We start from the raw sequence: 10264 nt of genomic DNA, 5'->3' as shown, positions 1-10264 counted from the left end.
TCTACAAAACCTTTGCATGACTAGTAATTTGCTATCCAAACTTGTCCCTGGGTCCCAACTGTTCATGTTGTTCTGTATAATAATCTCCTTATAAATTATATGATTTATACAAATACTAAAATGTGTTTAGCTTTTTTTTAGATGAAGAGGAACACTAGCGAATAAGAAGGACTTATTCAACTGCAGTAAGCCACAAACAAGCTGCATTTTGAATAAAATATAAGGAATTATTTTAGGATAATGTCTAAACGTGTTGACTTGATAATAATGTGACTCAACTGATGTGTCTTTTAGACCAAAAGTCCCGAATCCTCCATCTGGCATCTTTTTCATTGAAGACAAGAAAGCAAGAATGAGGAGCAACAATCCTTTTAATTCGTTTTATCCACTAGTCCTGCATTTCGGTGATGGAAACTCCCAGATCTTCATTCAATACTACATCTAACAGTGATCTTTACAGCACCACAGCCGAGTCAAACTATGATGTTAACCATGGATGGATGAAAACATGATTACTATTACACTCTACTCACTGTCCCTGCTTCAATCATTGCTAGCATTGAAATTCCCATGATCTGTTTGGCTATTTATGCTGTTTATTCTCTCATCAAATCTAAACAAGCTGCTCCAGTTTTTGTCATAAATCTACTCATTTCAGATCTCATACAGATTGTTTGCACATTGCTACTTAACGTTAGCTTGCTCTTTAGTTACATAATAATTTGGGCTGGTTCCATAGGTTTGCATTTCATGACATGTATAGCCGTAGAGAGATACGTTCTGATCGCTCATCCTGTTTGGCACAGGTACCATCGCTCAGTCAAATATTTTGTGTGTACTTCACTGACCGGTTGGCTTATACCTTTTATTGTTTGTCTAGTTTGCTTTTTTAAAAATAGACTGGTGTATATAATGCCCTTCATCCCCTATCTAGTGATCATTGTGTGTTTTGTAGGCACATGCAGGTCTCTCTCTCACTCAATTTCTCTCACTCCTGTAAAGCAGCAGTTAGCTCTGGCTCCTCTGTTCTTTGTGGTGATCAGTTACACCTTTCTAATCCTCCCCTTCCAAATTTGTATTTTTCTGCTTCTACATGAGCACACATTCCCACTTAGTCTGGTTATCTTTACTTTTATTCTTTATCTGTTAAACCCACTTGTGGACTGTTTGCTGTATGTGTTCATGAGGAGCGACATTGAGAAAATCATCAGGATGCCTTACTGCTGCTCCAGACTGAAGAGAGTCCAGACTGAAACGGGACAGACCACATCTACTGATGTACAGCGTGATCATGTGTGAGAGATTCACACCAGACTGCTGATGTCAGCGATTCATTCATGAATGTACAGTAAAAGTTCTCAAATAACTAATTACAGCATGTTTAACTGGATGAAATGTGCATGACTCGAGTGTTCATCTTGTAATGAGATTCAATGAAACAAATGATGCATGTCCTGTGCTGTTGTGCTTTATGTCTGTACATAAACTACTATCTGTAATGGAATTATATGTCAGTATGGTTATAATACTTGTACTTGGAAATGATCTGGTCATATTGATCTTTAGAAAGTTGTGAAATACTATTGTCACATTTTACTGAGAGAGAAATAAAGAAAGCCACAATTTCTTCTCCCAGACTTCTTCAGTAACTGTCAATTATAGAGGTGCAAGATATTTCAGGATTATATCGGTTGATAAACTATTCTGAGATCTTTCCATCAATATATATGTCAGCACATTTACCTGGTTGGAGTCCTTGAACTAAAACTGAGATATTTCTAAACAGATTAAACAGATCTGAAATATTAAAATAAAATGAAAATAAATTGTATTTTAATAATAATAATAAATAACATTATGATCCTGATAGATATTTTTGTTTTATGAGCAAATTTAGACTGCTGTGACTGACTGATTAGTATTCCAAAGCATTGCATTAAGGCCTGATTTCATAATACTCATAAAAATAAATATATATTTTTTTATTAAATCTTTAGTTACAGTTATTGTCCTTTGTTGGTTCTGCATATGAGAGCTGCTGCGGGTATAGTCAAGAAATCTACATAAATCCAGAAAAAATTTATAAATTTTTCCATGGTTTGTCTCCTACTAATATTAAATACTGATACATGTTAAGTAATGGAACAAAATAGCATGATTCCTGATACATTTATAGGTTTGTTTTTAAAGGAAGAACGAATGATTCTCCCAGAAACAGCAGATAAAGATATCTTTCTGTTCTTCATTTTATATCCATCAGTTTGTTCATTAAAACGTCAACTGTGGCATCACATTAGTGGTTTTAAATGGATGAAATGGAAGTCAGACCTCATCATCTATTAAAAATAAAAGCTGTTTATTGGGAATCATTTGCTAGTTTTACTGAACAACACCCATCTGTTTTAGATGTGGGAAACTTTCCCAAATTCCACGTGACGTTTTTACAAGTCAGTCAGATTCTAAAAGAAGGGCTTGATTCAGCAATGATCATCGAACAAGAACAAGACCCAGAAATATGAAGGTGTTTCAGTACATGTGCAAGAGCCTTTGCAAGCTAGTAATTTGCCATCCAAACTTTACCCTGACCTGTCCTGACTGTCGGGGGAAACGGGACAGACCACATCTACTGATGTACAGCGTGATCATGTGTGAGAGATTCGCACCACACTGCTGATGACAGCGATTCATTTATGACTTTTTAATAATAGTTCTTAAATAACACATTACAGCATGTTTAACTGGATGAAATGTGCATGACTTGAGCGTTCACCTTGAAATGGAATTCAATAAATCAAATGATGCATGTCCTGTGTTGCAGCAGAGCCAAAAATGAATGCTTCCAATCAAAGTGAGAACAACATGGATAACTTTGAACTGAAATCTGGAGTAATCATCTACATTTCAATCATCTCTAGCATTGAAATGGCCACAATCTGTGAAAAAATAAAAAATAAAATAAAAATAACTTATTACAGAATGATTAACTGAATAAAATGTGCTTGACTTCAGTCACATATATTTTGCAAGCATCTTGTAGGGATTCAGTGAATGAACCGTGTCCACTAATTGAGTTTATGTTACTGTCTGTACATTGCTTGGAAATGATCTCGTTTTATTTTTCTTAAAGTGGTCGGAAATATTCTGAATTGCTTAGTAGTGATGTCCAGTTCACAAATGAATGATTCTTTTGGACCAATTCTTTTTAGTGAACTTTATTAACCAAATCAGAAACAGTCTGAAACAGTGTGCAGCTCGTGTCAGCACAGATTTACAAGTTACTCAATAAAAAAACTCACTTATTCAGCGCTCCAGTTAGTCCAAGAGTACACTAAGCTTTGAACAGTCTTTCAGACATATCTAAGATGCTGAGAACTGTCTGCAGAGGGGTTCATAAAGGGGGCAAAATGTATGTTTCTGATGTATTTTAAGTTAAGTTTTTAAGTTAAGTTAATAACTTTATTAATCCCACAAGGCAACTACCCTACAATTAAAGTACACTCTCAGAAATAAAGGTACAACAGCTGTCACTGGGGCGGTACCTTTTCAAAACGTACACTTTTGTAACTATTAGATTCTAATATGTACACTTTAAGTACCAATATGTACCTTTAAGGTACCAAAATAGACCCTTTAGGTTCAAATAAGTACCTTTTGAAAAGGTACCACCCCAGTGACAGCTGCTGTACCTTTATTTCTGAGAGTGTAGGGTAGTAGCATCATATAACAAACATAAGATACCACATAGACAATACAAAAAGATAAGTAAAAACACAGCCCAACATAAACAATACAATACATACCTCACTCCGCTTTACCAAAGGGTACTAACGTCAACTTGACATACCTCACTCCGCTTTACCAAAGGGTACTAACGTTAGAATGAAATTGAGCTGAATCAAGGCACCATTCACCATAAAACTCTGATCTGACTATTTTGCGCCACTCTTCTTCAAGAAGCACTACCAATTTCTGAATGGGCCTTTCAATGATTGTGGGCTTGGAGGGTTGATCACGTTTGCTAGTGCATTTTCGTTCTCCTACTTGTACCTTCACTTGCCTAACAAATCCATCACTCTCTTTGACAGTTTCAACCACTCTGCCTAACTGCCATTGACTTCTTGGGAGCATATCCTCTTTGATGATTACGACATAATTTACTCTGAACGACATCATAATACTTTCAATTACGTTGAAATGTTAAGAAGATACTCCTCCTTCCAATGACTCCAAAACTGCTTGACCAAGTATTGGACTCTGCGCCATCGTTTCGTAGCGTACATGTCTTCTTTGACAAATTTTCCTGGAGGTGGAAGTGAAACATCAGACTTCATCAGTATTAAATGGTTTGGGGTTAGAGGTTAGAGTGAATTTGGATCATTAATGCCATCTACCGTTAGTGGACGACTATTAACTATAGCCATTGCTTAATAGAACAGCTTTCTAAGTGAACCATCATCAAGCCTGCCTGGGCACTGAGCAAGTTCGTATTTGACGCTCCCAGATGCCTCCAGCATGGCTTGCAGAAGGAGCATTAAAGACAAATTTGCATTGTTTCTCGGAAAGAAAGACTTCCAGAGCTTTGGTGTCAACTTGTTTCAGTGATTCTTTGAATTCATTCCTGGCTCCCACAAAGTTGGTACCGTGGTCACACTGAAGTTTGCGAACTTCTCCTGTAAGGCTGATAAAGCACCTCAAGGCATTGATGAAGGCATCCGTAGACAAATCTTCAATCATCTCAATATGAACTGCGCGAGAGGATAGACAAGTGAATGTCCATGCCGCAGAATGTGAAGGGAGCGGATACTTCAACATTCTCTTTGGGAAGTTCTGCCATTCATTGTTCTTCTGTCGGTCTTCTAAGCTTTCGACATTGCACACACTTGTGTATCAGCTTGGCGATTGACTTGCTGCCTCCAACTATCCAAAATCATTTCGTTCTAAGCACCATTTGAGTTTGATTTCGACCCTGATGACAAACCTTGGTGTGGTAAAGTGACAGAATTAGCTTGGTGATGTAACTATCTTTTGGGAGAATCACAGGATGTTTTAGTTCTTGACTGAGTGATGACTTTCTCAGTCTTCCACCTACACGAAGAAGACCTTTGTCCAAAATGGATCTAGCTGGTACAACGCACTAGCACTTGGAAGAGTGTTCCCCTTCTCGATCATTCTTATTTCTTTGGAGAACACTTCCTGCTGGACAAGTTTGATCAACAGTAACATAATCACTGGGGTATTTCTCTTTTGATCCTAGTCTTTTTATCCTTGCAACAACCTTTAGAAGCATTGACCAAGAAGAAAATCGACTGAAACAACTGTGAATGTCCGTACTGTCACTGACTGTGGTCGCGAATATTTGGACTGATTTAACTTCAGGTTCACCAACAAGCAGGTTGACAGAGGTGTACGGTGTTAGACTTACTACTTAATTTGGGTCCTGATAACCAGATCGATGAAGGGATGTCAGAGGCATGAAGCCCTCTAGAGGCGTGATCAGCTGGGTTTTCTGTTTTATTAATGTAATACCACTGACTCTGATCCGTAATGTCTCTTATCAGCTGCACACAGTTAGCAACGAATACATGAAATCTTCATGCTTCATTGTTAATATATCCCTGAACAACCTGTGAATCTGTCCAGAAGAATTCTTGATCAATCTTCATTTCAAGCTCTGTTTTCAGCATGACACTAATTTTTACAGATAAGACAGATGCCGCAAGTTCCAATCTGAATCAGAATCAGAATCAGTCTCCATCCTTGATGAGGCCGATGACTGTAGTGTCGTCTACGAACTTCAAGAGCTTGACAGAGGGGTGTTTAGAGGTGCAGTCATTCATGTAGAGAGAGAAGAGCAGTGGGGAGAGAACACATCCCTGGGGGGCACCAGTGCTGATGGTGATAGTCCTGGATGTGAGTTTGCCCAGCCTCACTAGCTGCTGCCTGTCTGTCAGGAAGCTGGTGATCCACTGACAGATGGAGGTGGGCACGGAGAGCTGGGTGAGTTTGTCTGAGAGAAGATCAGGCATGATGGTATTAAAGGACGAACTGAAGTCCACAAATAGGATCCTTGCGTAATTCCCAGGTCTGTCGAGGTGTTGCAGGATGTAATGCAGTCCCATATTGACTGCATCATCCACAGACCTGTTTGCTCTGTAGGCAAACTGAAGAGGATCCAGCAAGGGTCTAGTGATGTCCTTCAGGTAGGTCAGGACCAGTCTCTCAAGTGACTTTATGCCCACAGATGTGAGAGCAACAGGTCTGTAGTCGTTAAGTCCAGTGATTTTGGACTTTTTGGGGACCGGAATGATGGTGGAGCGTTTGAAGCAGCAGGGAACTTCACACAGCTCCAATGATCTGTTGAAGATCTGTGTGAAGATGGGGGCCAGTTGGTCAGCGCAGACTTTTAAACAGGCAGGTGAAACACCATCTGGTCCTGAAGCTTTTCTAGATCTTGGTATGCTTGTGATTTTTGTAGGTGCAACTCTGTACACTTTACTCATATCATTTTTGAAACGGAGATAAGAGCAAGCTCCATATCCAGCATTACTTGTGTCGGAGAAGTGGTGCAGCTCCGTTCTGATGATTTCATTGAAAGCATTTGTGTGATAACATCTTGGTATGGCGACTTCCTTAAGCTTTTGAAGAACATTTTTTCCAATCCTCCCACCGTGAACACAATTCATCTGGAAGCTGATCGTCCCATCCTATGCCTCTTCGGCACAGTTCTTGCAGGATACACTTTCCCTGTAGAATGAATGGTGCAACAAATCCGAGTGGGTCGTACAGGAAGGCGATGACAGACAAGATACCACGGCGAGTTGATGGCTGATCTTTAAAGTTGGAGTTGAAGCTGAAAGTGTCATCTTTTGTTGACCACTGAATACCAAGTACACGTCCTGTTGGTGTTGCTTTAAGGTTTAAGTCAAGGGGCTTAGACATTATATCCCTTTCTGATGGGTCTATGAAGCAGAGAACATCTTCCTCATTTGAGTTGAATTTATGAAGCCTTAAGCCTCTGCGTTTACACAGCGCTTGAGCATCAGTGATCAGTTCTTTGGCTTCATCGACTGAACGAACACTGGTTAACCCATCGTCTACATAGAAGTTCTTTTCAACAAACTCTGATGCTGATTAACTTTTTACTGCTGCGCCAGGTACTTCAGGCCGAAATTATTACACCCAGAAGACGATGTAGCGACGAAGAGATGGACTGCCATACGATAGTCTTGAGGCTCTTTCTCCCAGTCTCCACCCTCCCACCATAGAAACCTTATATAATTGCATTCGTCTGGAGAGACAAAGAACTGGTGAAACATCTTTTCTACAGTATGTCGCAGGTGACTGCGACTAGTTCCTTTCTGAAGCGGCAGAGTACTCCCACTAATGAGTTAATTAGATCAGGGCCGGTCAGAAGAGTGTCATTTAGAGATATACCACAAAACTTAGAACAATCAAACACGACCCTCAGCTTATCTGGTTTCCGAGGGTGGTACACCCCATGGTGTGGAATGTACCATGCAGTCTCTCCTTCTGGTATCACTAGGGCTGGTTCAGCATCACCTATGTTAATGATCTTTTCCATGAAGGCCTTGTAGTGATCACAATATTGCTTGTTAGACTTGAGCCTTTTCTTCAAATGCTGCAAGCGAGCAGCTGCTAGCCTTTTGTTATTTGGCAGTGAGGGTCGGCCGATACACTTGAAAGGGAGAGGAAGTTCATAATGTCCATTAGCCTTCTGTTTGATATTGGCACTGATATGCTGTATGAAACGAACATCCTCTTGAGACACAGTTTTATTAGGGCTGCACGATTATGACAAAAACCAGAATTGTCGATTATTCCCTTGAAATTGTAATAGTGATTGTTAATTACGATTATCACAATTTACATTGAATGATGTTTATACCATTGTTTTATGCAACTGTATGCCGTATTTTTATATGAAAACAAACAAGCTGAAAACACTCTAACTGAAAAACTTTGTGCTTTTCCATAGTATTAAGCCTCAAGTGTCAACTATACATCAGATTGGTTTCTTCTTTAAATTATAAAAAAAGTAAAAATATGAATAACATGTAGAAAGAAGAAAATGCATCTTAAGCATGCAGAATAACATAAGTGGACTTTGAACGATTAATTGCCACTTTGAATGATTACTAAATTGTGGCATCCATAATTGTAATCGCAATTAAAAATTTGATTAATTGTGCGGCCCTAACTTTTATCCTCATAACCTTTCTCATTGAAATCTGACTCTAGAATTCTCAAGATATCGTTGGGTGATTGGACAGGTTTTTCTTTAACTGCAACTCTATGGATGAAGCTCTGATTTCCCTGTCTGTCTAGGTGTGGATTGGAGAGGCCTATAATACTCCAGCCAAGCTTAATTCTTTGTGCAAATGGTTCATTTTCACCACCTATTATGACTTTGAGGAAAGCTAGATCTGATGGGCAGTCATATCAGATTAACAGTCCAACTTCACAGTTCTGAAGTGGTAACAATTGATTGGCCAGAAGTTTGAGGTGAGGCCAATGCAGTACTGACCTCGGTTGGAATATAGGACTTGTCAACAGGAATGAAGTCTCTCTAGTATATGCTTGCTGTAGTTGAATAGAGTTTGCTGCTTGAAGTCCTCGAACTTGCAGACCACGAACCCTTTTACATGCAGTGATGGTGTCAACAGCTGTCATGGTGCAAATTCTAAGTTGCACTGGTTGAGTGATAGCAATTAAGTCATCAGGAAGGTCTTCCAAAATGAAGGTTTAGTCGCTTTGTGTGTCCAGTACAGCATAAGTGAGTACTTCTCTTTGTGGCTATTCCACTGTCGAAATGAGGACTGGCACGATACTGGAAGTAGCAGAAGAACTTTATGTGTGCATGGGCCATGACTTTGTGAACTTCCTGACAAGTTGGTGCTACAGTATTGATATTTTGGTGCTTCTTTACCCTTCAATAAATGCCTATGAGTCAAATTAAAAGGGTAGATGCATCTTTTTCCAACTACTATTATTTTACATAATTATTGGGTGCTTGAATAATATAACTGCATATATGTTACATCACTCCATGATTACATAAATGAATCTGGTGAAGGATAGATAGATAGATAGATAGATAGATAGATAGATAGATAGATAGATAGATAGATATAGATAGATATAGATAGATATAGATAGAACAAGGGTTTCAATCTGCAGTGAAGTATTGTCATCACAACACAGATGATTGAAGTTAGGACTTCTTTGTATGGCTGGAAATATGTTGTCCTGACAGTATAGCAAATCTTTAAGGAATAATCCTGTTAAGATTGTAATTCATAATTAATGTGTATTCTCACATTAAACTTTTTTTTTGGCAAACACCATACTGCTATCACCCTATGCATTTTATATTGAGATCTGATAGTCAATTGTGTGTTCATATGTTAATTTTGTTCACTGTTGAAGTTGTCAGGGTAAAAAGGGCGTGATCACCCGCAGCAACAAAAATTGTGTATGTGATATTTCCTTATTACAAGGTTTCCCAAACGGGGGTTAACCTGTGAATTCATGAGTTGATGAAAAGTTAAACATTTAATGTAGTTCAATTTAAGTGCAACTCATGACTGAACTAAATTGAACTGAATACAAAAACTACTTCAAAAGAATACTAACGAGATATAATATAGATAATATAATATCTGTTTACTTGCATGTTTACTGTCATTACTCATTAGAGAACTGTAAATATCTGAATGTGCCGTCAAATTATAAAAATGTTAACTTCAAATAAACCTTTTAAATCTAAGGGGTTCTGCTGACAAAAAAGTTTGAGAACCCCTGCCTTATTATAAGATCTCATTTTGATTTATGGTGCAATGTAATTAATCAATGTATAATAGATCAAATGTTTTTCATAATCTTACATCGTAGGTCTGGCAAATATTGGTGGAGACAAGATTACAAGATTGAGGTGAAGAACATCTTGATTAAATCGTCTGGGTTCTACATTTCCAGGTTTCAATTGTTTTCAAATTTCAATTCACTCCTCTGTTTTTTGTGTTGATGAGTTTCACCTTTCTAATCCTACCAATTGATATTGTAATGATTGTGTGTAATAACTTGGATAATACCCAGTCTGTTCAAATTTACTGCTCTTTTTCATCTGTTAAACCCACTTGTGGACTGTTTGCTGTATGTGTTCATGAGGAGCGACGCTGAGAAAATCATCAGGATGCCTCACTGCTGCTCCAGACTGAAGAGAGTCCAGACTGAAACGGGACAG

The 10264-nt window shown here is 38.5% G+C and overlaps 1 long non-coding RNA gene across 1 annotated transcript in view; it reads left to right on the top strand.

The window, feature by feature from the left end:
* The window catches only part of LOC107585811 (uncharacterized), a 15708-nt gene extending 5755 nt beyond the window's left edge, over positions 1-9953 (top strand). The window contains exon 2 of the long non-coding RNA XR_001609289.1: positions 9913-9953. This is a non-coding gene — a long non-coding RNA (uncharacterized lncRNA). The remainder of the gene's footprint in view (positions 1-9912) is intronic.
* The last annotated feature ends 311 nt before the right edge of the window (positions 9954-10264 follow it).

Source organism: Sinocyclocheilus grahami, unplaced genomic scaffold, assembly GCF_001515645.1.
Source record: "Sinocyclocheilus grahami isolate Dianchi unplaced genomic scaffold, SAMN03320097.WGS_v1.1 scaffold74.1, whole genome shotgun sequence".
NCBI lineage: Eukaryota > Metazoa > Chordata > Actinopteri > Cypriniformes > Cyprinidae > Sinocyclocheilus > Sinocyclocheilus grahami.
Note: the sequence above shows the minus strand (reverse complement) of the source record. Positions and strands in the feature narration are given on the sequence as shown.